The sequence below is a fragment of the Lathyrus oleraceus genome, chromosome 6 (genome assembly GCF_024323335.1).
Source record: "Lathyrus oleraceus cultivar Zhongwan6 chromosome 6, CAAS_Psat_ZW6_1.0, whole genome shotgun sequence".
NCBI lineage: Eukaryota > Viridiplantae > Streptophyta > Magnoliopsida > Fabales > Fabaceae > Lathyrus > Lathyrus oleraceus.
The window spans coordinates 347,978,870-347,986,948 of record NC_066584.1 but is presented as its reverse complement, the minus strand read 5'-3'; the positions used below and the strand labels follow the sequence as shown (position 1 = coordinate 347,986,948).

Here is an 8,079-nt window from a genome sequence, read left to right as displayed (position 1 = left end):
TGGAGGGGTGGCGGGCGCCACCTTTGAATTCCACATTCCCACTAAAGAGAAGTTGAAGGGCATCCTGGTCTTTGCATGTTGTTGAGTTCCTCTATAAATAGGTCGTTCTAGTTCACTTCCAAATCATCCAACTTAGTTTACAACACTAGGACTATAATATCATCTGTAAAAGCGGTAATCCGTCACATCGAGGGGTTATCGCACCTTAGTGTAATTGAGTTGGAGCACTTTGATTTTGCTGTCATCTTTATTTTCAAAGTCAAAGGTTCATTTATTTCCTTATACCAGATTTAAAGCCTCCATTTGGAGCAAGTTCTAATTTAATCGCCTTTTTATTTTACTTGTCATGCCTTACTTTATTTAATTCCTTGCCATGCTTTACTTTATTTAATTTCCTGCCATTGTCTTTACTTTATTTAATTCCTTGCCATTGTCTTTACTTTATTTAATTTCCTGCCATTGTCTTTACTTTATTTAATTTTCCTGCCATTGTCTTTACTTTATTTAATTTTCTCGCCATTATCTTCATTGCACGTTTTAATTGTTTTACACGCTTTACTTGTTCTTCACGCCTTACATTCTAAACTTCTTTTCATCATGTTCAATATTGTTGTATTTGTTTGTATTACCATGTCTGGCTAAATCTTTCAAAGGTTAGAATGTAAGGATTGCGGTTAAAGAGATGTTTCACATATTGCATATGTAGAAATGCTTTAGGGGTTGTGTTGATTTTTAATTCGAGTTTTCTGAAACAACCTTGGTTAATTTTCACTACTCAAGGAGTGCGAAAGCACCCTGGCTTAGTTAACTAAGAATTTTTATCACTTTAAGGAAAAACGATTTTTGAAACTGTTTTCAGACGCATTGATAGATTTAAAATCAGGAAACTCCTTGGGTTAAAATTTCTGAATCAAAATCACTTTTCAACTAAGCTTATGAGTCTTATTACTTAAAAATAGATTTAATACTTTAGCATTCTGCGCACCTTTTATAAGTGACAATGAAAGGCCTTAATTTATGGGTAAACTCTGTTCTGAATACGCGAAAGCGACATTTCCTGTTAAATGGATTCTTTTCAAGAGTAGAAAATATTGCCCCATAAGTAGTTCTATTTAGACAATCGAAGCATCATTTAACTGACGTGAAATACATTCGAGCCTATCTTTATCTGCATTGTATTTATCATTTTCTTTATTTACTATTATTTTGCGACATCAATATCTCATTTGTATTGTCTTAGATAAACATCGTAACAATAGTAATTGATAGATTGACGATTTGGTCTCTGTGGGATCGATAATCTTTTATATTACTCTGACGTGATTCGTGCACTTGCGAATAGAGCGATCAATTTTTTTGGCGCCGTTGCCGGGGACCATCTTCGTCAAATTTTGTAACCTGTTGTTACACCGTCTAGACTAAGGCATTATTAGCCGGTAAATGTTAAGAACTTGTAGTACCGGAAATTTTGGTATATCCTTTAGCGGAACCCGAACGTTACACTCGTACACGTATCTTACTCGTCCGAATTAAGAAAGCTATGGCCGAGAATCGCGACCGGAGATCTCTTAAGGAATTTGCCCAACCCTCTGACGAGGAACCTAGTTCTAGTATAGTAAACCCCCTCATTCTTGCCAACAATTTCGAACTAAAACCATCTTTACTGCAATTAGTGAAACAGAACCAATTCACGGGTCTCGCTAATGAGAACCCAAATCAACATTTAACAGTCTCCATCCAACTGGCCGACACCTTTAAATCCAACAGTGCTTCACCTGATGCAATTCGTTTAAGATTATTTCCTTTCCCCCTTAGAGATAGAGCACGTTTGTGGTTAGATTCACTTCCAACTAACTCAATAACTACCTGGGAAGCCTTAGGAGAGTATTCCTTGCTAGATATTTTCCCCCTAGTAAGAATGTTGTTCTTAGAAACCAAATAACTAGATTTACTCAAAACCAAGGAGAATCACTTTTTGAAGCTTCGGAGAGATACAAGGAGCTGTTAAGATTCTGTCCACACCATGGCCTAGAACAATGGCTGATCGTTGATACCTTTTACAATGGACTCCATTATAACACAAAGATGAGCATTGACGCTACCGTTGGTGGCGCGTTGATGAACAAACCTTACCCTGAAGCTTGTGACCTAATTGAGGATATGGCCCAAAACCATTACCAATGGGGAACTGAACGACCATCGGTAGAGAAAAAGGAGACCCAAGGGGGAATACATGAGATAAGTTCTATGGACATGATGCAAGAGAAAATGGATGCGTTAGCCCTTAAGGTCGAACATATTGCTACAAACTCTAACACCGCAACGGTAGTCCACACAGAGTGTGAACATTGTGGATCTAAAGGACACGAATCAGCGGAATGTAACCTTTTGAACGACCTGAACACCGACCAAGTGAATTAGGCCCAAGGTAACCCATTTTCAAACACTTACAACCCTGGATGGAAGAATCACCTGAATTTTTCCTATAAAAACAAGAACCCTATCCAAAATTTTGCACCTCAAAGACCACAAGGTTTTCAAGCCCAAAAACCAAATCAACCTATGCAAGTTGTGCCCTAGAAGCCTAACCTCGAGAAGATCATGGAGAACTTTATATCAGGCCAGACTCAGCAAAATAAAGAATTCCTAAACTAGAACATTCACGTAAACGAACTGATAATGCAATTAGGGACTAAGGTTGATTAGATAATTACTCACAATAAGATGCTTGAAACCCAGATCTCATAGGTAGCACAAAACCAAGCCCCGCAAACTACGCCTGGAGGATAATTCCCTGGATAACCTCAACACAACCCTCGAGGGCAAGCTAACACTATCGCATTACGAAGCGGGACCACTTACGAAGGGCCTTATAAACTAGCAATGAGAGAGTCCAAAGCTTCTAAAGAAAATATACCTACCAACCAAGGAGGGGAACGAGTGGAACCCGAAAAAAAATTCGACCAAGAAGGAGAAGCCAAGGATAAAACTTACAAACCACCACCCCCGTACAAACCACCAGTCCCATATTCGCAAAGACTTAAACAAACCAAAATCAATAACCAATACCAAAAGTTTATAAAAGTAATAGAGAAGCTTCATGTAGAGATTCCTTTCACCGAAGCCATCACCCAAATTCCATCTTACACCAATTTTCTCAAAGACATCTTAACCAACAAGCGTAGGCTTGACGATCCCAAACCCTTGGAAGGAAACTTTATTTCCGAGAATAAACTTGCCAAGAAGGAGAAAGACCCTGGGAGTTTTTCTATACCTTGCATTCTAGGGAGTCATGTGATCGACAAAGATTTCCTAGACATAGGCGCTAGTGTGAGTTTAATGCCCTTAGTTGTGTGTAAAAGGGTAAACTTAGGAGAATTACAACCAACTAAGATGTCCCTCCAATTAGCCGATAGATCTGTTAAGTATCCTGTAGGCATATTAGAAGACATCCCCGTTAAGATCGATCAACTTTATATTCCGACAGACTTTATGGTCATGGATATCAAGGAAGACGACGATATCCCTATCCATTTAGGTAGACCATTTTTATCAACAAATGTTAAAAGAGGAAAATTAACTTTCGAAGTAGGAGATGAAAAGATTGAGTTTATTCTTTCAATGTTTCTGATGGCACCAATCATAGGAGACACATGTTACGCGATTGATATCATAGATGAATGCATAAGGGAATTTGATCAAGAAGTAGCTATGATCAAACCATTTTCAAACCTGAATGAAAATGATGACGAGCTAAAGGAAACAAAACCTCACACTACGAATGTTTGGCCCTTCCTCTAGACCTTTCACCAAACTCTCAAAAATCAGCTCAAGAACTTAAGGAATTGCCTAATAACCTAAGATACGAGTTTTTGGATAAAGAAATGAACCGCCCAATAGTTAGTGCCATCTTAAACCAAGACGAGATAAACCAACTCTTGAATGTTTTATAAAGATACCCCTCTGCCTTAGGATAAAACATCTCTGATTTAAAAGGTATAAGTCCATTCGTGTGTATGCACAGGATCTCGCTAGAGGAGGATTCAAAACCTTCAAGAGAACATCAGAGGAGAATCAACCCTGTAATGAGTGAGGTGGTAAAGAAGGAATTCCTTAAACTGCTAGAGGCTGGTATAATCTATCAGATCTCGGATAGTAAATGGGTAAGTACTGTACATGTGGTACCCAAAAAGGGAGGCATCATATTCGTACAGAACGAGAAGGGCGAGCATGTGGTTAAACATATAGAAAGCGGATGGCGTATATGCATAGACTATAGGAAACTCAATAAGGCAACTAGGAAAGACCATTCCCCTTCCATTCATAGATCAAATGCTTGAGCGTCTTTCCAAACATTCTTACTTTTGTTATCTAGATGGATATTCTGGACTTTTCCAAATACCCATACACCCCAAGGATCAAGAGAAAACAACCTTCACCTGTCCTTACAGAACATTTGCTTACAGACGAATGCCGTTTGGACTCTGCAATGCGCCAGCTACTTTCCAATGTTATATGATATCAATCTTCGCAGATTATCTCGACGGAATTATGGAAATGTTCATGGATGATTTCTCGGTATGTGGGTTTGACTTTGAGAACTGCCTCATTAATCTTGAGAAAATCCTAGAAAGATGCGTAGAAGTTAACCTTGTATTAAACTGGGAGAAATGCCACTTTATGGTTAAAGAAGGCATAATGTTAGGACATATAATATCTGAAAGAGGCATTGAGGTTGACAAAGCAAATATATAAGTGATAGAAAACCTTAACCCTCCTAAGACTGTTAGAGAAGTCCGAAGTTTTCTTGAACACGTCGGTTTTTACTGACGCTTTATCAAAGATTGATCTAAAATCACATAACCCCTGACCGGCCTTCTGATGAAAGACTTTGAATTCATTTTCAATGAAAATGTATCGAAGCCTTTAATCATTTAAAACAAGTGCTAATTTCAGCACCCATTGATTGGACTCAACCTTTTGAAATAATGTGTGATGCTAGCGATTTTGCTGTAGGAGCTGCTTTAGGACAAAGAAAAAATAAGAAATTACATGTGATATATTATGCTAGTAGAACCCTAGATGCCACTCAACTCAATTATACGATAACAGAGAAGGAACTCCTAGCTGTAGTTTTTGCAATTGATAAATATAGGTCTTATCTTGTCGGATCTAAGATTATAGTCTATACAGACCATGCAGCTATCTGTTACCTTCTAAACAAAAAGGATGTGAAACCTAGGTTACTCAGATGGATCCTTTTGCTACAAGAGTTTGACTTAGATATCCGAGACAAAAAAGGAACAGAAAATGTAGTTGCTGACCATCTTTCCAGACTAGAGTATTTGAAGCTAGACGATTTACCTATAAATGATGATTTCACCTATGACAAATTGATAGCTAAGTTGTATATCGTTCCCCTTTAACCTGATAGAGACAACTTTGGAACTGTTTTAGAGATTAGCAGGGTACCATGGTACGCTGATTTTGAGAATTATCTAGCCGCTGATATCATACCACCTGACCTCAATTATCAACAAAAGAAGAAGTTCGTTAAAAATGTAAGACATTTCTATTGGGACGAACCACTCCTTTTTAAAATAGGAACAAATAACATCTTTCGACGTTACGTCCCGGAAGAAGAAGTTAGAAATATCATAGAGCATTGTCACTCGAGTTGGTCTTTATTGGCCAACACTATGGCATGATGTCCATACTTATATTGTCCAATGTGACCGGTGCCAGCTCACTGGAAACATCTCAAGATGCAACTAAATTCCTTTGAAGAACATACAAGAAGTGGAATTATTTGATGTTTGGGGTATTGATTTCCTGGGACCTTTTCCATCTTCGATGGGAAACTAGTATATTTTGGTAGCCGTCGATTATGTGTCCAAATGGATAGAAGCTATAGCCTCACCCACTAACGACACAAGAGTAGTCATCAAGTTGTTCAAAAACAATATTTTCCCCATATTTGAAGTACCAAAACTTGTCATAAGTGATGCTGGATCACATTTTATATCCAGGATATTCGATAAACTCTTAAGAAAGTATGAAGTAAAACACAGAGTAACAACACCATATTATCCCCATACTAATGGTCAAGTGGAAGTATCAAACAAATAGATTAAGCAAATCTTGAAAAAAACTATTTCAGTATCCAGAAAAGATTGGTCTGAAAAGCTAAAGGAAGTACTGTGGGCCTATGGAACTGCTTACAAAACCCCTATTGGAACTACACCATACCAGTTAGTCTATGGAAAGTCATGCCACTTACCTTTTGAAGTTAAGCACAAAGCATATTGGGCCATCAAGACCCTAAATTTTTATTACCTAGCATCTGGCGAGAAGCGAATCCTCGATATCCACAAATTGGAGGAACTCCGCCAGAACGCATACGAGAATGCCATTATATACAAAGAAAGAACCAAAGCATGGCATGACAAAAGGATTGTGAAAAAGGACTATAATATAGGCGACTCTGTTCTCCTTTTCAATTCCAAATTACGACTTTTTCAAGGTAAGTTACGCTCGAGATGGCCACGCCCTTTTAAGGTTTCCAAAATCCTCAAATCTGGAGCAGTTGAAATCCGGAACAATTCTTGTAATCCGTTTGTGGTAAATGGACAAAGACTGAAGCAATATCAAGGAGGTGACATCCCCACAGAATTCCCTGGCCATACTCTGATCGACCCTCCGGTTCCTACCTCTGATATATAATGTTCAAATCGTCAAGCTAACGACGTTAAACAAGCGCTGCATGGGAGGCAACCCATGATTTCTTTTTCCTTTACTTAAATTTTACTATTTCAATTTATATTTTATATATATATATATATATATATATATATATATATATATATATATATATATATATATATATATATATATATGTTTAGACTAACAGTTGCAATATTTGTGATTTCAGGTGTCCTCTATTTTTTAACCAACTTTTCAGGATGGAGAATTTCGACATTATGCCAGTGATCTTTCGTGACCCGGTATAGGAGCAACGCTACACCATGCTTTCCCAACGTCCAATGCTTCCCACTAGATATCTTGATTCAAGCTGCATGGAAGCATTAGGCATTGAGCCTAGTGTCAGGCATTTGTGCAGTCAGTTGCAATGGGATGAGCATATTGAAGCGATGCATGTGACTTACAGGAACCTTACTTTGGAGTTCTTGAGCTCGTTGAACTACGAGCCCTATGTTAGTCACGCTAGTGATGGTGGACTCATTAATTTCAGGATGTTTGGGATAAAGTACACCTTCAACCACAAGCGTTTCTGTGACTTACTTGGATTTCAGACTACTTATGATGCCTCATCTGAGCTCCCCATGAGCTATTTCCTGAGTAGAGAAGTTGAGAAGTTCTGGAGTGACATTACATGTGGAGGTAGCCTTGACCCTTCCACCCGAATCTCTAACAAGATCCATAATCCTGCTTTCAGATATTTTTAGATGATTATTGCCCACACATTCCTAGGGAAGAGTGACACTGATACACATGTAAGTGCTGAAGAGATTTTCTTCATGTACTGTACCACTCAGTCACACCCAGTAGCTTGCGGGGATTTCCTGATCGAGAGTCTCTATCTTAATGCTCGTTCCGCTGTGTGTCCTATACATGTTGGAAGCACGGTAACCCATATAGCCTCCGCCCTAGGACTTGATAGAAGGCTATTACACCTAACATCTTACTGCAGTTATATTTGATGGATATTGTCTTCTGTCTGGACTGTGGCCTCATAAGGAGATCTTCTTTCCACCCATATCAATACAGGCTCTTGATCGAGGGTGAGACTATCCACTACTTTACTTTACCAGACCCTCAGGTAACTTGTGTTTATAATCAGGCCAAATGGGCCTATGCCATAGGAGGCCAAGGCGAGTCAATAGATGAGCAGGGAATCCCACTTGAAGCAAAGCATCATCCAGCACCTACCGAGATCAAAATCCTCACCAATAATCCAAATTTTCAGAGTCCAAGCATGCATTCTGAGCTTATCAAGCTTCGCATGGAGATAGCCCAGCTCCGCTAGGAGATTGTTGACGTTGCTTTGCAGGTCGAAGT

The 8,079-nt window shown here is 38.7% G+C and overlaps 1 non-coding gene across 1 annotated transcript; it reads right to left on the bottom strand.

Annotated features, from left to right (window-relative positions):
- Positions 1–1,923: 1,923 nt before the first annotated feature.
- Positions 1,924–2,030, bottom strand: LOC127099146 (small nucleolar RNA R71). The gene has a single exon (XR_007793693.1). It is a non-coding gene; the product is annotated as a small nucleolar RNA R71 (small nucleolar RNA).
- Positions 2,031–8,079: the final 6,049 nt, after the last annotated feature.